Consider the following 21,037-nt stretch of genomic DNA (forward strand, 5'->3'; position numbering starts at 1 on the left):
TTGTAGACCAAGCTGGCCTCCAACTCAGAAATCCTCCTGCCTCTGCCTCCCGAGTGCTGGGATTAAAGGCGTGCGCCACCACACCTGGTTCTTGTTTTTAATTTTTAAAAATGTTGTATTTATTTATTTTATGTATATGAATACACTGTTTCTGTCTTCAGACACACCAGAAGAGCGCATCAGATCCCATTACAGATGGTTGTGAGCCACCATGTGTTTGCTGGAAATTGAACTCAGGACCTCTGGAAGAACAGTCAGTGCTCTTAACCGCTGAGCCATCTCTCCAGCCTTACCTAATTCTTAAGCCAGTCACTGCCCAGCTAGTTTGTTTTTTTTTTTTTTTAAAGATTTATTTATTTATTATATGTAAGTACACTGTAGCTGTCTTCAGACATTCCAGAAGAGGGCGCCAGATCTCGTTGCGGATGGTTGTGAGCCACCATGTGGTTGCTGGGATTTGAACTCTGGACCTTCGGAAGAGCAGTCGGGTGCTCTTACCCACTGAGCCATCTCACCAGCCCCCTTGTTTTTATTTTTTGAGACAGGTTCTCATATAGCCCAAGCTGCCCTTGGACTTGTTATTTAGCTGAGTGTGACCTTGAACTTCTGATCCCCCCGCCTCTTAACCTTTGTTTCCCAAATAATGTGATCATAGGCAGCACTACCATACCCTGCTATGGTTTGGGGGGTATGATAGGTTTTGCTGCTGTTGGTGGTTTGTTTGTTTCTATTTATTTGTTTGTTTGTTTGTTTATTTATTTATGTTAGTTTCATTTTCTTAATATAGGAGTTTATTATGTTGCCAGGGCTGACCTTAAAATCCCTTAGGTTCTTCCTGTCTCACTCCCAGGTAGGTAGCTGGGATTACTGGCATAAGTAACTAACTGGCCCCCAGCAATACCTCTGTGTGGAGAGCAAGCCTTGGTGGGTGGGATGGCCCAGGGAGGGCTTTATCAGGTCTGAAGGCAGAGCTTTAGTGCTGTCAGTCTTGATACCAGATAGTTGCCTGTCATCCCTGTGCCTCAGACTCAACCCCTCTGCTCTCTCATCTTTTCCAGAGCTGCCCTCCTCTGAGGGAGAACAGTCATGAGGGCAGCAGGAGCCACTGGCCAAACAGCAGCTCATGTTTGGGGCTGGGGGGCAGCCACTGTTTCTGAAGCCCTGAGTGGGACACAGCTCTGGCGCCCTGGGGAACATCAGGAGAGCTGAGGGTTCTGTTGTAAGATTGCTTTCAGAGTGGGTGTGCTGAGTGAGGACAAGCCACCTTGGACCTGAACTCCATCCATGGTCCTGCTTCTACAAGAAAGCCTGGCAGATACTCTGTCACCCGAAGGAAGTCCCTGGTAATGTCCCCTGAAGGAGCCAGGGTTGTTGGACCCCAGCAGAGACACAACATGGGACAACAGTCACAGTTAGCAGACAGATCAGAGCTGCCACCCAACAGATCCACAGACATGGCCACAGTAACTGAGACCCTAGAAGCCAGCCAGGCTGACAGCTAACAAAAACAGTGTGGCTGAGGGCAGGGACCCATAAGTCACCTGTAAGGCTGGGGTGCAGCTCTGTTGGTGGAGGAACTGCAGAACAAAGCCAGGCTGCATCTCAGGCCCAGGCCTGGAATCCCAGCATGCAGGCTGGAGACCCAGTAAGAGTTCCAGTCATCCTGGGCTATACAGCAACTTCAAGGCCAACCTAGACTGAAATCCTGTCCCCAAATGAAAACTAGGGGCTAGAGAGGTGGCTGGCACTGGTTAAGAACACTGGCCGCTCTTGCAGAGGACCTGAGTTCAAGTCCCGGAACCCACTCAGTAGCTCACAATCATCCCTAACTCCAGTTCCAGGGACCCAACACCTTTTTCTGACTTTCATGGGCATATAGTATGCATACAAACATGCAGGCAAAACATTCATACACATAAAATGAAATAAATACATCTTTTTAAAAAGAATTAACATATGCCGGGCGTGGTGGCACACACCTTTAATCCCAGCACTCGGGCGGCAGAGGCAGGCAGATTTCTGAGTTCGAGGCCAGCCTGGTCTACAAAGTGAGTTCCAGGACAGCCAAGGCTACACAGAAAAACCCTGTCTCGAAAAAACAAAGCAAAACAAAAACAAACAAACAAACAAACAAAAACACAAAAAAAGAAAAAATTTTTTTTTTTAATTTAAAGTAGAGATCTGTAGAGATGGCTCAGTAGTTAAGAACACTGGCTATTCTTCCAGAAGGTCCAGGTTCAATTTACCCATCTGACAGCTCACAAGTGTCTGTAATTCCAAGACTGAGACCCTCCCACAGGCATACACACAGGCAAAACACTAATGCAAAGGAACAAAAAAATGAAGTAAAAATGAATAAATAAAAAGGCTAGCCATAAAGATGGACACCTTTAATTCTACTATTTGGGAAGCAAAGACATACAGACCCGTGTGAGTTCAAGGACAGCCAGAGCAACATTAAGAGACCCTATCTCAAAAATAAGTTAAGGGGCTGGAGAGATGGCTCAGCGATTAAGACCACTGCTCTTCCAGAGGTCCTGAGTTCAAATCCCAGCAACCACATGGTGGCTCACAACTATCTGTAATGAGTTCTGATGCCCTCTTCTGGTGTGTCTGAAGACAGCGACAGTGTACTCACATATATACAATAAATAAATCCTTAAAAAAATAAGTTAAACTTGTTTAACTAATTAACTAAATTCAATTAACTAATTAAAACCAAAATAAAATAGTAAGAAAGGTAATAAAGATATGCAGTTGAGGTACCACATGGGCGCCTTTAAAGCTGTGGAGCCATCTGTAGAACAGTGGACACACTTTAAGAGCAGCCACTGTATGATGCCTGGCCCGGCCCCACCCCACCCCACCCCAGATGGAATCCATCTCCTCCAGAACCACAGGTGAAGTGGTGTCTCTACTCACTGCCACACCCAGCAACAGGCCAAGAGCTGTGGGTTTACACCTCAGGCTTCCACGCATTCTGCTGGAGCCAGCAAATCCCATGACACTTCGGCTATGGCTGGCCCATTTAAGGCAAGCTGAATAAGGCTAACCCTGCTGGCTGGAAGAACTGACCCCTTCCTCCTGTCCTCCAAAGGGCTTAAGCAAAAGGCTCACTGTCCACAAAGAGATTTGAGGAAGGAAGGGCCACTGCGATCGAGCAGAAGTCTGTGCTTGGGTGTCTCTGGTCCCCTACCCTGTGTTAACAGGATACGGAGGAGGGTAGCAGCCAGAGACCAAGACTCCCCAGGAGCTAAAGTGTCTAGGCTGCCTGGCAAGCCACCCAGGCCAGCAAAGCTGCGTAGGCGCGCGCACGCGCACACACACACACACACACACACACACACACACACACGCACACACGCACATGTTTTGCCCAAGAAGACCTGAAGCCTGGGAACTGTTCTAAGCTTCTCTGTGGGCGCTGAGACTCAAAAGTCACAAATGCTCTAAACCGCTGAGAAATCTTCAGCCTTCCTTTATTTTATTTTATTTTATTTGGGTTTTCAAGACAGGGTTTCTCTGTGTAGCCCTGGCTGTCCTGGAACTCACTCTGTAGACCAAGCTGACCTCGAACTCAGAAATCCACCTGCCTCTGCCTTCCAGGTGCTGGGATTAAAGGCGTGCACCACCACTGCCTGGTGCCTTCCTTTATTTTTAAGACTGTCAGGCTCATAGCTAAGCGACCAGAAGGCACAGAATGCTCCCCCAAAGCCTCACCAGGGGTCTCCCCATGAAAAGCACCCAGCACCCAAAGGCACATTTGTCAACTGACAGTTCTCCGTGGATACACCATCCTTCCCCACACCCGCAGTCCATGCTGTGGTTCACCTTGTCCTTGGGGAGTCTACAGGACCTGTCAGGTGCGACTGGAGGTGTCTGCCATTATAGGACCACACAGATCAGCTGACTCGCTCTGAAGGTCTGTCTCTCCTGTCCCATTCCACCGTTAAACGCCTGACACAGCAGATCCCTTCGCTGAAAGTGTTTGCACACTTCGTCTTCCTTTGACCCTCCAACAGGCAAGTAGCCTGGGTCCAAGACCGGCTCTTTGACTCTAAAACGTGTTTCAGCTTCAGCTCATCTCTTCAAGCATTAAGGGCTCTGGTCTTTGAGTGCTATCTAATTGTCCAGACAAACTGCCCACAACGTGCTCCTTAAAGGGAGTCCTGATGGCTTGGCACTTCCTTGATACTTGCACCACAGCGTATTAAGGCCCTGATGAGTTCGGCTGTGAAGAAAACGCTTAGCTGGGTGTGGCCGCCTATGCCAGTAATCCCAGCACTTGAGAGACAGAGGCAGGAGGGTGGGGAGTTTAAAGCCAACCTGGGCTACGAGAGACTTTGTTTCTAAAGTGAAGGAGGGGCCGGTGCATGGCTCAGCAGGGTAAGGCACTCCTTCATACACCAGCTAACCTGAGTCCAGTGTCCTGGACCCACGTGGTGAAGGAGCAAACTCACTCTGGCAAGCCGTCCCCTGACCGCCATAGGATGTGCACATGCATACAAATTAAGTGTAATTAAAGTAACAAAGCATACATACATAAGCATATACACATGTACATATATGTATACATATCCATATCCCTATACATATACATATATATACACACATGTACACATACATATCCATAGCTGTATACATATGCATATACATATACACTAATGTAGGCTGGAGAGGGTATTTCAGTTGACAGAATCCTTGCCTAGCATGCATGAGGTCCTTGATTCTATCCCAAGCACCAGAGAGACTGGGCCTGGGGGTTCACACCTTAATAACTGGCTAGAGGCAGCTCGAGGCAGGAAGATCAGTTGTTCGAGGTCTTCTTTGGCTCCGAAGCGAGTTTGAAATCAGTCTAGGATACAAGAGACTCTGTCTCAATAAAATAATAATAATAATAATAATAAAAGAACAAAATTCCCTCACATAAATGTTCCCTAAGTGAGGTAGGGGGAATGGCGGGGGTGGGCACAGCCCTCAAGGAAGCCCACAGACCTCAGGAGGCTTCAGCCTCCACTGTCACAGCCTAGGGAACAGGATGGCCTCTTGGGAAGCCCCCATCCTGGGTCTCCTGCTCACTCCCACCTCCCAGGCAGACCAGTCCTACCTGCTTTCCCTCCTCAGTAACTCAAGACTTGATTCCCCTGAGCCTGACTTGAAGGCACTGGCAGCTGTCACCCATTTTCAGCCCTAAGGTTGGTCCAGCCCCGTTCACTGTGTACCCTGAACCAGGGAGGAGGGGAGTCATCACACACACCCCATGCACTGCTGAGCAGGGTCTGCCCCTTCTTCAAGGCCAATGACAAAGGACTGGGAATAGGGCAGAGGTGGGGATGGGACCCCCATGAGACAGGGGGGATCCATCAGAAGAACCTGCCAAATAGGACAGATGAGATGGTAACAAGTCACCTAATACCCAGACGGACGGGGCAGGGGTGGGGCTCCAGCCTGATGGGGCTGAAGATAGGGGGACACCAGACACCCTGCTGGAGGAGGGGCAGGGGACAGGAGAGAAAAAAAGCCTCGGTACAGTCTGGCATTGGAATCACATGCTCACTAAGGGACCTCAGCTGGAAGCCCGAGGCCCCTCTGTGTCTCAACAGACCCATCTGCAGCCGGAAATAGAGGTCTGGGGCTGTAGCTCAGTGGGAGAATGCTTGCCTAGCTTATTGGGACTCTGGGCTGCATCCTAGCGCTGTAAAAACAAGATAAAACCCTACCAAACAAGCACCAAGGGACTGTGCATGCGAAGGAGTCCAGTACAGCACACAGCCATCATTGGGGAGTGAGGCTGCAGCACTCTTCAGGGGCACTGGGATTTGGCCAGAAGCGTCCAGGTAACAAGGACAGAGTGTGTGTCCTTCACTACTGAGTGGTCACCACTCTGGCCATACTCAAAACTGACTCATCAGCCTCTGGAACAGTGAGCGAGCTGAGCACACAGCTGGGAGCAAGAAGCCACCAGCCTGGGAGGGTTTCGTGTACACCACGCAGGGCCTGCCACCAACTGAGCCACATCCATACCATATATTTTGAGACAGGGTCTCGTAAACTCCAGGCTGGCCTGAAACTCGCTCTGGAGTAGAGGGTGGTCTTGAACTCCCAACCCTCCTAATTTCATTTCCCAAGTGTGAATCTGGCTTGTTTTAATTTTAACATTTCTAATATTTACACATGCATGTGTGTGATGTATGTATGTATATATGTATGTATGTATGTACCTATTATGGCACCCATATGGAGGTCAGAGGAAAGTTGGTGCCAGGGATCAAACTCAAGTCGTTGGGCTTGTTGGCAATTGCCTGAGCCTTCTTGAAGGCATTGCTGTTGTTGTTGCTGTTGTTGTTGTGAGAGTCTCACTATGTAGCCCTGACAGCCCTGGAACTCTATATATAGCCCTTGATTATGGACTATGACTGGCCTTTGATTCACAGAGAGCTGCCTGCCTCTGCCTCCTTCATAATAAGACTAAAGGTGTGCATAGCTGTGCCTGCCTGGGGCCGGCTGAACGGCAGGGAAGTCATTTAAGAGCTGAAGAGAGGAGGGATTCGACCCTCAGCACAAGGGGAGCAGGCAGTCCTGTGGTGGCCACCCCGTAGTCCAGAAGCATCAAGTGGAGACTGGGAAGAGAGAGACGGAAGTTAGGGAACGTTGTGGATTCTGAGGGCAGCTGGCAGCATCAGGAGACAGGTGGCACCCAGCTACCAACTCACAGAGTACAGAGGACCCTGCGGAACGTGTTGCTGTGGAGTTGCAGTCAACAGAGCCCAGGCTGTGGACTGTGCAGACAAAACCAATGCTTGACACACAAAAAAGCAAGGGCCAGGTGGAGCAGAGGGCATGCGCAGAAACAGACCCAGGGCCTCCGCCAATCACAGCGCATAGGCCTATCTCCCTCTTCAGGTTTTTTCTTTTGATTGTTGTTTTAAGACAGGGTCTCAGCCGGGCGTGGTGGCGCACGCCTTTAATCCCAGCACTGGGGAGGCAGAGAGAGGCAGGCGGATTTCTGAGTTCGAGGCCAGCCTGGTCTACAAAGTGAGTTCCAGGACAGCCAGGACTATACAGAGAAACCCTGTCTCGAAAAACCAAAAAAAAAAAAAAAAAAAAAAGACAGGGTCTCTTATACTCCAGGGTACCCTCAAATCTGACATGTAGCTCAGGCTAACCTTAATTTCTCAGTATGTATAAAGCCCTGGGTTCTATCTCCAATGCTACAGCAAAAAAGGAGAGCAGGGCAGAGGGAGGAAGGGAAGAAGGGAGGGAGGGTGGGAGGGAACGAGGAAGGAAGGAAGAGAGGGAGGAAAACAAAGAGAAAGTTGCCCAGAGAAAGTCCTTATCTTGGATAGACAAGATGGCTCAGTGTGTAAAGGCGCTTGCTGCCAAGCCTAACGACCTGAGTTTGATCCCTCAGACCCACACTGTAGGAGAGAACTGACTTCTAGAAACAAGTTGTCCTCCGACCTCCACACGAGTGTATGTGCACACGTGCACAAAAATCTGATTAAAAATTTCTAGTTGTAAAATATTCTTATTTATTTATGTCTGTCTGTCTGTCTGTCTGTCTGTGAGTGAGGACATGCGTACCACGTGCTTTCAGTGACCTCGGATCCCATAAGAAGATCCAGACAGATGTGAGCCCCTGCAAGTGCAGTCAGTGCTCTTAACTACCAAGCCATTGCCCCTGAGCCCACCTGTTTTTTCTATTTTTAAACAGAAAGTCTTTACGCCCAGGCATGGTGTGGCACGCCTTTAACCCCAGCACTCAGGAGGCAGAGGCAGATGGATCTCTATGAATTTGAGGTCAGCCTGGTCTACAGAGCCAGTTCCAGGCCAGTCAAGGCTACATAGTGAGACCCTGTCTTACACAAACAAACAAAAGAAAGTCCTTATTTTAGAGGCATGTCTTCAGATAGGCATGGTGAATCGATACCCGAGATTTGGTTAGAAGGATTGCACTACTGGAGACTGCAGGCAAGGGAGAAGCAGACATCAAATACTACTTTCTCTATGTATATGAATTATATTTTTGGACAATAAAGAATTTTCAAATAAGGCTGGAGAGATGGGTAAGCTGTTAGGAGGAAAGGCTGTTCTTTCAGAGGACCTGAGTTTCAGCTCCAACAAGACAGCTCACAATCATTTATAACACAGTCCCATGATCTCCTATGCCCTCTTCTGGGGTGCAGATGCACATGCAGATGAAACACTAACACATACATACATACATACATACATACATGTTTTGTTTTGTTTTTTTCGAGACAGGGTTTCTCTGTGTAGCCCTGGCTGTCCTGGAACTCACTCTGTAGACCAGGCTGGCCCTGAATTTTCTAATTCTTTGCAGTGGGGTCTCAAATCCGCTGAGATGTGTTTCCTTCTCTTTGGGTTTGTGAATCATCTTTTGGGGGGAGAGGAGCTGAGACAGGGTTTCTCTGTGTAGCCCTGGCTGTCCTAGAACTTGCTCTGTAGACCAGGCTGGCCTTGAACCCTGAGATCCACCTGCCTCTGCCTTCCAAGCGCTGGGATTAAAGGTGTGCACTACCATGACCCTTAATAAATAAATCTTTTTCTTTTACATTTACAAATTAAAGACAGAGGAGATATCAAGTCCTAGAGACAATCCCTACCCGCTGCCGCCACCACCACCACACACCCACGCACACATGCACACGCACTCACATGCACACACCCCCCAAAAGACAAAATATTCAGAAGGATAAGGCAGGAGGACTCCAAGGTAGAAGCCAGCTACAGAGGGAACTCAAAGGGAGCCTAGGTAATTTAGTGATATCCTGTCTCAAAATAAAATAGGGCTAGCCTGGTGTATGTAGCATGTTCTAGACTAGTCAAGGTTATACAGCAAGACCCTGTCTCAAAATACATAAAGAATTTCTTTTTTAAAGACAGAAGAGGAAATAGTCCAAGAGGGGCCCTGAGTGGTGCAAAGCCCCTCAGTGAATCAGGGGTGGGCCTCAGCCTGGACCAGCCCTACCTTCCTGCTATGTCATGGCCACCTCTTTGGTGGCAGGCATGCCCTTGGGAAGGCCCAGGTGCTACAGGGTGGAGCTGAGGAGTGAAGAAAGGGCTGCTTCACCCCTGAGCCACCTGCTCTAGAAGGATCCAATGGAGCCGGTCATTTAAAATGTCCATCACCAGTGCCAGGTATGCTGGTACATGCCTGCCATTCCTGCACTCTGTCATCCCCGCACTGAGGAGGTGGAAATAGGAGGACCAGAAGTTCAAAGCCAGCCTAGGCTCTATCGTCAGAGTGAGGCCAGCCCAGGCTACATGAGACCTCGTTTCAAACAAACAACGGATTAAGTGAATGTCCAGCATCAGTGATTACCAGTTGTCTCACCGATCTCTTGACTGTATCTCCATTCAGTCCTGCCCGGACCTCATCCCCCAGCCCCAAGCCATACCTGTCCTTGCTTTAAGTCAGCCTGGAATCTCCCCTCCATCCTTTGAACTCACCACCCCTCTCTTCTGAGTCCGCTACTTCCACAATAGCTATCCAGTATGCTCAGCATCCCTGCATAAGCATCCCTGAAACCAGTGATGCGCCCAGCCTGGCTCAAGGGGTCAGCGGAGGGAGGACATAAAACTCTAGAGCCAGACCGGTGTCTATTCACAGTGCGACTGACTCCAACCCAAGGGCAATCAATGCCTTCTTCTGGCCTCTGCTGGAACCAGATACGCATATGGTATACATACGTAGATACAGGCATTTGTATCCATAAAACAAATTTTTAAAAAATCCTAATTAAATAAAAAAAAAAATGAGGGGCTGGTGAGATGGCTCAGAGGGTAAGAGCACTGACTGTTCTGTCAAAGGTCCTGAGTTCAAATCTCAGCAACCACATGGTGGCTCACAACCATCTGTACAGCTACAGTGTACTCATATACATAAAATAAAAACAAATAAATACATCTTTTAAAAAAAAATGAGCCAGGAAGTGGTGGTGCATGCCATTAATCCCAGCACTTGGGAGGCAGAAGTAGGTGGTTTTCTGAGTTCCAGGCCAGCCTGGTCTACAGAGAGAAACCCTGTCTCAAAAAACCAAAACCAATAATAATAATAATATAATCAAATCCTAATCATATATAAAGTCACCTGCTTTAACCCATCATGAGTTATAACTGCCTTTTCAGGTTGTCCCTTTCCTACAACAGTGCCTGGGACGAGGACTGAATGACAACAGAATGAAGAAATACCTTGGTTGGCAGGAGTGTGAAGGGGAGGGGGAGGAGGCGTCCTGACGTCTTCCTGGTGACCTGTCACTCACCATTGCTGCTTGCTAAGACTGCACCTATTGGGCTCACCCCCAAAATGGTGTTTCCAAAAAGGGGGTGCCAGCGTACTCTCTCTCAGAGATGTGATGGGTTTGTCTGCCACACCCTCGGCCAGGAAAAGGCTTACTGCAAGGATTTGTGCCGTGCTGGATTAACCCTATTTAGAAGCTCCAAGTTGATGGTAAACCTCTCTGCCCCAACTGAACGGGCAAGCACTCGCCGGGCGGCGTGCAGAACACACACCAGGCTGGGTACAGAAGTGTCTGTAATCTCAGCACTCCTACCGCCAGAGAGGAGGAGACGGGAGAATTCAGGGAAGTCTGGACTGAGCAGCACAGAATAAAGACCTTGCAGGACACCCTGAGGCCTAACTTCCATGCTTACACAGCTGAACACACACACACACACGCACACGCACACGCACGCGCCTGTTAATTTCAAATAAGTACCCACCACCCCTCTCCCAGGACAGAAAAGGAGCAAATAGGAGACTCCTCTCTTTCCTTCTCCATCCCTAAACACCGCCTCCTAGAGGTCAAAGGGCGCCAATGCAATTCAGATTTCAACTCAAGTTTGTCTTTTTTTTTTTTAAACTTTTTTTTTTTTAAGATTTATTTATTTATTATATGTAAGTACATTGTAGCTGTCTTCAGACACTCCAGAAGAGAGAGTCAGATTTCGTTACGGATGGTTGTGAGCCACCATGTGGTTGCTAGGATTTGAACTCCGGACCTTCGGAAGAGCAGTCGGGTGCTCTTACCCACTGAGCCATCTCACCAGCCCATTTTTTTTTTAATCATTACCTTTATTTGTTTATTTATCGCGGCATGTACCATAGTACACTCGTGGGGGTCAAAGATCGGCTTGTAGAACTTGTTACCTCCTTCCACTGTGAGAAGGTCCTCAGTGCTAGCAGCCATCAGCACCAGATCAAAATGTTTCTGTCAGGGTTAAGCCCAGGACTTTCACAGGAGAACGCTCAGCATGTACTTTGTCACTGAGATATCATGAAAAAAAACCCTCTTTTTAATACAAGTATGCTCATGCAACACTTGGGATATATTTATGCTAAAAAGGAATGAAACAAATTTTACTTATCTGAATTTTTTTAAATGTATATGAGTGCTCCATCTGCATGTATACCTGCAGGCCAGAAGAGGGCATCAGATCACATTACAGATGGTTGTGAGCCACCACGTGGTTGCTGGGAACTGAACTCAGGACCTCTGGAAGAGCAACCAATGCTCTTAACCTCTGAGCCATCTCTCCAGCCCCTGAGTTGTTGTTGTTGTTGTTGTAATGATGGGATTTAACCAAGGTCTCAGGCACACTACACTAGCCACGTCCCTCACTCAAATTCAGATTTCACCGTTAGCCAGGCATCCCAGATGTTATCGGACCACCCCTATTCCAGCCTATCCCAGCTTTTACATTTTTTTTCAACATACTTGTTTTATTTTATGTGTATGAGTGTTTTGCCTGCATGGATACCTGTGTACTCCGACGGTGTCAGAAGAGGGCACCAGATGCTCAGGGGCTCAAGCTACAAACAGTTCTGATCCACCCTGTGGATGCTGAGAATCATACCCAAGTTGGTCCTCTGCAAGAGCAGCCAGTACTCCTAACCACTGAGCTACCCTCGCACCAGCATTCTCCCACCACTTGATGCTTATGGCCCCTGGTCCTCCCTGTCTTCAGGAGCTCCAGTCTGAAGGCTCAAGGCACCTCACCAATAGGCTCTGTCTTATCATCGAAGTTCCTGCCTCACAAAGTCCTCTTCGGGTTCCTCCTGTCCACCCTTCCTAGAACTAAGCATTCTCTATCGCCCTGGCTGCCTGGGTACCATCTATAGACACCCCACACTGGTCCCCGGCAGACACGCCCCTGAAGGTCCTGTCAGCTGTGCAAAGCCTGTGGGGTGGTCATCTGTGATTGCCACTGTCACTGAACTAAAGCTTTGCTTCTGGGGGTGGGTGGCTCCTGTTGGGTATCTCCCAGAGCCCTGGCCACCCCGTCTCAGTCCTTCATGGTCATGGAAACCAACTGCAAGGTACACAGACAAAGGGCCGCAACGGTAGCTAATGGCTTTCCAGTCCGATCTAAATGATTCGCACCGAACACCAATTATTTTTGCAATAAGAAAAACTGAAAGCTTTTTGTTTGAAACAGTCTCCTATAGTCTAGGTTAGACTCAAACTGAGCTGCAAAGCTGGCTTGGTTCTTAATCCTCCTGCTTCTACCTCCCAAGGGCTGATATCATAATGTCTACACACACACACACACACACACATACACACACACACATATACACATACACACACATATGCAGACATACACATCTGACTTGAAAGGTTGTTTTTTCTTGTATTTTATAGTTATTTATTGGCCACAGCATGAGTGGAAGTCAAAGGGCAACCCGGGAGGAACCGGTTCTCTCCTTCGCCCACGTGGGTCCCAGAAATTGAGCTGAAATCATCTGTCCTAATGGCAAGTACCCTTCCCCACTGAGTCATCTCACCAACCTGGAAGGTGCTGCTGTTGTTCTGATTTGGTTTTGTTTTCCTTCAAGAAAAAAAATATATAAGGCGGGGGTGGGGGGTGTTGCTCAGCAGTTGAGACTTCACCCTGTTCTTCAGAGGGTGAGCTGCTTCCCAGCAAGCACTGTGGACAGCTCCCTACCGCCTAGCAACTCAGCTCCAAGGGATGCAACAGCTTTCATCTCTACAGGCATGCGCACTCACCTGCATACCTACACATGAGAATAAGTAATAAAAAGAGGCAGAGGCAGAGAGGCAGAGAGGCAGAGAGGCAGAGAGGCAGAGAGGCAGAGAGGCAGAGAGGCAGAGAGGCAGAGAGGCAGAGAGGCAGAGAGGCAGAGAGGCAGAGAGGCAGAGAGGCAGAGAGGCAGAGAGGCAGAGGCAGAGGCAGAGGCAGGTGGATCTCTGTGGGATTGAGGCTACCCTGGTCTACTGAGTGAGTTCCAGGCCAGTGAGCTACATAGTGAGTGAGACCCTGTCTCAAAAAAAAAAAAAATCTACTAAGCAGGGTGGTGGGGGCACATGTCTTTGATCCCACCACTCTGGTGAGTTCAAGACCAAACTGGTCTTTTTTAAAAAAAAAAAAAAAAAAAAAAAAAAAAAGGTGTGGTGGGGGGGGACTGGAGAGATGGCTCAGTGGTTAAGAGCACTGTCTGCTCTTCCAGAGGACCTGAGTTCAAATCCCAGCACCCACATGGTGGCTCACAACCATTTCTAATGGGATCCAAAGCCCTCTTGTGGTTGTCTAAAGACAGTGACAGTGTACTCACATACATTAAATAAATAAATAAATCTTAAAAAAGAAAAAAAAAGACCAAGCTGGTCTACAGAGTGAGTTCTAAGATAGCCAGGGCTACACAGAGAAACCCTGTCTCAAACAAAACAAGACAAAACAAAACAGTGTAATAATAATAATAGTAGTAGTAGAAATGTAAAACACAAAACAAAAATTTAAATGTAAAACTAAGGGCTGGCACCATATATCACAGAAGAAACAACCTGGCCTAGAATCCCTCAGTGAGGGGCTAGGGGTATCATAGCTCAGCAGAAAGTGCTTGTCATAGAATGTTCCAGGCCCTCGGCTGGAGCCTGTCCCTCATCTCCTCAGCACAGTCATTCCCTCCTGTCCTCTTCTTGCTTCTGTGGGGAGGACCCCCAATCAGTGAGCTCCTTCCCCATTGGTCCTTCCTGTCCTTCCTGCCCTGACAGACCCCCAGAAGCTGCTCTTCTTCCGTGAGTCTCCCACTGCCACTCAATCCTGCCAGGGATGCAAGCATCTCCTGCGGTAGAACCTTTCAAATGACTCACTACGTCACACTTCCCACAAGTAAAGGTCTCTCTGTGTCAGGCCTTAAGGGGGGGTCACCAGACCAAGACACACCTTCATCCTTCGACTGTCTCCATAACCCAGGGAAGATGTCACTCAAAGACTGGGGCAACGGGTCTGGGGAGAGGAGCAAGATGGGGCAAGGGCCATGGGCATGGAAGCTTTGGAAGGCTGGCAGGCGAGAGCAGGGTGGCTTTGCTGAGGAACTGATCGAGAGTGAGAATTCAGAGCGATGGGAAGCAAGAGAGGGAGGAAGAGGAGTCAGCTGACTGGCAGGGTGGTACAGCCCTACTCAGGGAGAGCTGTGCGCCTGTCAAAGGAACAAGGCAAGTCAAAAGGGCTCTCTGCCAGGGCCCATGTCACCTTTTACAAACACAGTTTACTCATAAGACCCCAAAGACCTAGAACAGCCCGGCTGGGGCCCTCCCAGCCCTGAAAGCTGACCCAGATTGTCTTGTTACAGTTGAGATGTAGCACTGGAGGAGAAATCACCAACGAAGACGCTTGAAGAAAGGAAGGCCTTAAGCAAAGGGCCAGGCTCCCCGGGGACACAGGGGGCCAACAAGTCAGTCAGGAACCAACAGGACAGAAGCCCCACCAATAGTCACAGCTGACATTCAACCCCAGGCTTAAAGGAGTTTCTTGGTGGCTCTTTGGTCCCAGGGAATAGAAAGACCAAAGGGGTTCCCCTCCATTTTCCAGCTTGGTAGCTATTGCCCAAAGTTTACATATTCATTCATTCATTCGTTCATTCATTCATTCATTCATTCATTCGTTTGTTCATAGTGAAAACATTTCTTCAGTGAGGAGCCCTTCTCAGACACTGACAATGACAGAGGCAAGTCAGATTCTTAGCCTGAAGGCCCTTTGGTTTAGAGGGGGACAGGCCAGACAAAAGTAACCTCCCGGTTGACAGGGTTCAAGAACGTGGGGCCAGAGGTGACCTCTCCCCTGGGGTGCCAGGAAGCCGCTTAGAAAGGGTGATCTGAGTAACCAGGCAAACATCTGATAAGAAAACCAGGCTGCGGGCAGAGCTTCCCAGACCACTGGCAATCTGCACCCCAGCTGTGCTGGGCCCTGACAATGGGCTATTTCTGGTTGTGCCTAGAAAAAGAAGGTGCCTCATGTTTAAGTTCCCCCCAGGCTGCAGAGCTGTGCTTGGGGGAGGTGGGGGTAGGGGCAAGGCTGGAACTTAAAAATCGGGGGTTTGAAGCTGAGTCTAGCCAAGCTCTGGGGTTTGCCACTGTGTCGCAGACACATTAATGACCCTTTAACCTTTCCACAGCCTCCTGAAAGGTGAACACAACCGGGAGAGCGCCCCAACCGTGACCAAATGGGCTGAGGTTGGTGGAGGGAGAAGGCGGTGTGGCTGGCGCAGAGAGGATTCTGCAGCATCTGCGGGGGCCCTCAGCATCGCCACCTCCTCTCTCCTTCCACCTCCCACCCCCAGCTGGTGGGGGGAGGGGTCGGAAGCAAAGAAGGAAGTACCTGTAATCTAAACCAGACATCGCCGCCTGTGCTTCTCCCCAGCCCACTCTGATCCAGAAATAACATACGCACCAAGCTGGCATCGGCCCACCCATCCCAGCTGGCCCCAGAAAAACATACAACACCGGGGGGCGGGCAGGCCCCAGCTTCCCAACGATCGTGTTTCCTCCCCCTTTCCCCAGGGTAGAGGCCTCCCCCTTAGTATCCTCAAGGGGCCATTCTGGCACTGGCTGGGTCAAGCCAAGAGCATCTGGGGGCGCGCGCCTACCTCTCCCCAGATACCTGCCCTCGGCTGTATCCAACGCCATCATACGCTGGGCATCTGCATCCCGCACTGGAGCCCTGGACTCCCCGAACCCCCAACACTACCCCACCCCCACCCCCAAACCCGCGCTCTCTCCACGCTCTAGAGCCCCTACCTGGGCGCCGGAGCACCGGACACCATCAGCGGGGCGGGTGGCAAAGCGGGCAGCGGCGGCCCAGCCTCAAGCCCGGCCGGCTTCCCGGGGGAGGAGGAGGAAAAGGAGGAGGAGAAGACTGGCGCGACCGCCGCGCGTCTCTCAGGGGCTGCGGGAAGGAGGAAGGTCAGAGACTCCGCGGAGCGCAGCGCCGCGCGGGGGCGGAGGCGGCGCGGATTAGAGCGGCTTCTCCGCTAGCCAATGGCGGCGCGGTGGCTGCGCAGGTGGCAGCGCCGCGGTACCCGGAGGCCGCGCCCGCCCGGCCGCCTGCTCCCCAGCTCGGTGTGTGTGGTTCCTGCGCGCTCCTAATCCCTGCTTCTCATGTGGGGGTGCACGCAGGATAGGGGTTTGCAGTATAACCCTGGTGTGATGACCCCCTCCCTATCCGTGTGTGTTGGGTTCATGGAGAACAGGATAACTTAAGATTGGCCAAATAGTGAGGATGCTCTCCTCTGCCCTATCCCATGGTCCACTCCCACACTCAGCTCTGCCAAGAAGGCCTGTGTGGATCCTCAGGCCAGTTCACCTCAGCTGGCTGTCAGCAAAGCTAGCTGGAGGCCTTTTTGGAGATTCCCTGGGACTTGGGGATCCAAATGGAGACACACAGCTGCTGCCTTGTATTCTAACTGCTTCCAGGAGCCGGACTGCTGCTCCAGGGAGTGGGGCCTGACACAGAAGAGCAGAGAATTCATTCAATGTGTCCAGAGCGTGGCACAAACCAGAGAAGGAAGACCAGGAGGCGAAAACTGCCCACCTCTGCCCCTCCCTACCTTGAGAGACACTGGATGTTGACAGGGTTCTCAGAAGGAAGTCTTCCTGAACCCCTGGTGGTGAGGCTCACCGTGAGCTCTGAAGTTCACCAGTTCAGGAGCCCAGAGGAATGCCTGCATACAGTGTTCGTTCATTTGCTAAGAATTCCATGGACACTAGTTTCAAGCTATATTGTTGCTTTGTTTTTAAGATTTATTTATTTATTATGTATAAGTACACGGTAGCTGTCTTCAGATACACCAGAAGAGGACATCAGATCCCGTTGTGAGCCACCATGTAGTTGCTGGGATTTGAACTCAGGACCTTCGGAAGAGCAGTCAGTGCTCTTAACCGCTGAGCCATCTCTCTAATCCTCAAGCTATATTATTAGAGTATAGAAGAAGACATCACCAAGACATCACCAGGCAGCATCTCATCTAGGGTAGGACCAGACAGTCAAGTATTATTAGTCAGGGAACCGAGGGATAGAATGGATGACTCTTACTTTACGAAGGGGCTTATCAGATCGGCTTAAACAATACAAGCCTCTGCAGGCAGGACAGGCTGAGAATCCTGCAGCTGCCCTGGGACACCGGGTTCCTCAGGAGTCCCAGTGTGGCACTGAATGCGTGGAGGATTGCCGAAGAGGCCCGGGAGTCATCAGAGGCCTTTGGGGGACTTTGGAAGGTTGAAACGTGGGGTTCTGGTTGCAGCGGCCGCAGCCGCACCGGAGCAGATGCATTCACCAGCATGAAGCAAAGGTGGGCAAGCCAAGGGCACGGTGCCCCACCCCCCGACTTCTTACGTCACGCCACCCCAAGGAGGTACCGCCCACCACCAGAGAGTCTCTTTTCCCCTCAGTCAGTCCTTCCCTGAAATGCCCTCCACGCTTACCCGGAGTCTCTTACTTCTTTCCAGATCCAATCAAGTCCAGATTAGCCACCATAGTGGCTGGTGTTCCACGGAAGGTTGAGAGCTCTGGGCAGAGCTGTCCGGAAAGGTTTTCTCGTGGTGCTGAAGGAGAGCTGAAATCCAGGTTAGACAGATGGCTGATACGGTAGCCTGGGGCTAATGAGGCCCACCCTCCAGGCCTGCCTGAGTACCCCGATTGATTCCTATTTCCCCACACCCCAACCTGGAGTTTACCATCAGCCCCAGACAAGGCTGTGAGGCTCACACGGGTAGGACAGCTGTTTGGGGAACATTCTGACTCAGTCGCCTTATCTTGATAACCGTGTGACAAGCTGTTGGTGGAGTGGCTGGGGTGTAGGGGAGCCACGGACACACTCAGGGCTCTGTTCATCGTTTCAATGGTGGTGGTGGTTACACTCGCCAGGTGGGATGCTGGAACCAGACACGGGAGGTGGAGTATCTCACCTGCTGCTCGGAACCTAAAAGGTGAGGGGGAAGTGGCCCCCATCTTTATAACCACAAAGGTCTGAGTAGCCAGTCCTCTCTCCCAGGGCTGTGCAAATGCACCCCTTATGGCAGAAGTGTTTTCACACCAAAAGGCTGATTCCTCACAGAGGTTCTCACAGAGGTGTGAAGAGGGAAAGGCTAGAAAAGTCTGCCCACACACCCCCCGCGCCCCCCCCCACCATTGTCATGCATCTGCCAAGCTAGACAGTAAAGTATTTTCATGGAGACAAATTGGAGCCCTGAGGACTGGGTGTGTGTGTGAGGGCTGAGAAGGCAGAGGAGGGGTATCGATGATGATGATGATGGTGGTGGTGGTGGTGGTGATGGTGAAGATGATGATACTTTTAAGAAAAAAGCCAGCGGAGTCCACAGCACCAGACTTCCCAGACAGGATATATCCCTAGACGGTCAGACATTTGGAGGGTTGAAAAGAGTTCTAAGTGAGTGCTCAGGGGATAGAAGGCTATGATACAGTGGAGAAGAGAAGCCGGAGGCTGGGAGAAAGCACAGCCTTCACAGAGCTGTAGGTCCATCAGGAGACCGGGAGGGTGTTCAGAACATGACTCAGCCGAGTGCTTGCTGAGCATACCCAAAGCCCTGGGCCCCAGCACATAGCTGGTGACAGTGGTTCAGGACTGTAGTAACCCCAGCTTCCAGAAGTGGAGGCTGGAGGACGGGTCATCCTCCACCACACAGTGAGTCTGTGGTCATCTTGGGCCTCTTGAAAAATCCAACAGGAGGTCGCTAGGGTGGTATATGGCTTTCATTCCAGCACTCGGGAGGCAGAGGCAGGCAGATTTCTGAGTTTGAGCCCAGCCTGGTCTACAGAGTGAGTTCCAGGACAGCCAGGGATACACAGAGAAACCCTGTCTTGTAAACAGAACAAAACAAACAAACAAAGAGAGGCTTAGTGGTTAAGATAACTTACTGCTCTCCTAGACGCCCTAATTTTGGTTGCCAGCGCCCACATGGAGCAGCTCACACCTGTCTGTAACTTCAACTCAAGAGCATCCTCACGCCCTCTGCAGGCCTCATTAGACACCTGCACCCATGTGGGCAGACTCCTGCGTAGACACACATGCCTTAAAAAACAAAGCAGTCTCTTTTAAAGACCAAACAAACAAAAGTAGAGAGGGGAGAGGGTAAAGACAGAAGGCAGCCAGGGGCTCTCTGTGCAGAGCTGACGTGTGGCTGGGGTTGAATTCAGAACACATGCACACACACACACACACACACACACACACACACACACACTGTGTAACCTAAAATAAAGTTTCGGGAACTGAAGCGGGATGCCCACACTTCCCAATTTAGACCAGCTTCCTTGTAGACGTTCTAATTGCAGACCTCCTGCTTGTCTGTCCAAGGTGAACCTAACCCACCTTCCTGCTTTGGGCCCCACCCCCACCCCTTCCTGTTCCGCGTACCTCCCCCACCCTCCCTCCCGGTTTGTGCCTCTGCTTCAATACAGATGCCCTCCGTTTCCGGCACAGCAACTCTTCCTGTTCTGAGCCTTTCCCACGTCTCTCGTGTCCTGGCCTCACGTTCTCTCAGCCCCGTGGAGATCTGACCCCTGTATGCTTCCATGGGGCTGTCCTTCCCACCCAGAGCCCTGAGCCTCCCTTGGTCCATCCTCCCTCAGACTCTGGGCCACGCAGAAGGAAGCCAGCGCTGGTCCTGAGGGGTTTGCAGATGCCAGCGAAACACAAAAGGCGTAGGGACAGAAAGGCAGGCCAGCACTGAAAGGCGCTGGAATAAATAAATCAATGAATGAATAATGGATTGGTAATTGATACTGCGTGTTGGGCCTGGAAGAGGGGGCCGGGTAGAAGAGAGACTCCAGGTGGGAGGGTGTGGGGGACTTTTGGGATAGCATTGGAAATGTAATTGAGGAAAATACGTAATAAAAAAAATATTAAAAAAAAAAAAAAAAAAAGAAGGGAGACTCCAGTTGCCCTGTCTTCCGTACAGGAAAAAAAAAAAAAAAAAGGCTTAGGGGGAGGGGGAGGAAGGAGAGCTGTTTTTGAGTTCTCTTTCTCTCCCTCAGGCAGTCACGTGTATCTTTCTATGGTGGTCTTGAGCCGTTACAGGTGAGGTACAACTTCTGACCCTTACCCTCGCTCCACAGTGCTGGGATTGCAAGCATGCACCACCATGCCCAGTTTGCGATTTTGTTGTTGTTGGTTTTTGTGTTTTGGGTTGTTTGTTTGTTTGTTTTTGTTTTTTATTTTTCCAGACAGGGTTTCTTTGTGTAGTCCTGGCTGCCCTGGAATTCACTCTGTAGACCAGGCTGGCCTCGAACTCAGAAATCTGCCTGCTTCTGCCTTCCAAGTGCTGGCATTAAAGGCATGTGGCACCATATTGGCTAACAATTATCTATTATTATTATTATTATTATTATTAGTGTGTGTGTGCCCTGCAAGCATGATATGTGTGTTTGAGCACAAGTGCCACGGTGCGTGGATGGAGGTGAGAAGATAACTTCTGGGAAACAGTGTTCTTCCTCCAGGACCTGGGATTGAACTCAGGCCACCAGGCTTCTGCAGCAAGCACCTTTACTTGCCTAGCCTTCTGCGCATGCTCAACAGGCACTGTCTGACCGCGCCACACCTCCAGGCCAACCACACCTGTTCTTTCCCCAGCTTGAAAAGGAAGGCTAGGGATCTATCCCACTGTGGGTAGATGGAATTCTGAAGCCCAGAGAGTGAAAGAGGCTCGTTCCAAGTCACACAGCACGTCTGTGACAGAGCTGGGGCTATAAACAG

General features: G+C 50.2%; 1 protein-coding gene across 1 annotated transcript in view; it reads right to left on the reverse strand.

The window, feature by feature from the left end:
- The window catches only part of Pacsin1 (protein kinase C and casein kinase substrate in neurons 1), a 51,583-nt gene extending 35,347 nt beyond the window's left edge, over positions 1 to 16,236 (reverse strand). Inside the window, exon 1 of the mRNA XM_021186397.3 lies at positions 16,065 to 16,236. The gene's annotated coding sequence lies outside the window, so the exon portion shown is untranslated. The remainder of the gene's footprint in view (positions 1 to 16,064) is intronic.
- Between the last annotated feature and the right edge of the window lie 4,801 nt (positions 16,237 to 21,037).

The sequence above is a fragment of the Mus caroli genome, unplaced genomic scaffold (assembly GCF_978045245.1).
Source record: "Mus caroli unplaced genomic scaffold, Mus_caroli_1 scaffold_18, whole genome shotgun sequence".
Classification (NCBI taxonomy): domain Eukaryota; kingdom Metazoa; phylum Chordata; class Mammalia; order Rodentia; family Muridae; genus Mus; species Mus caroli.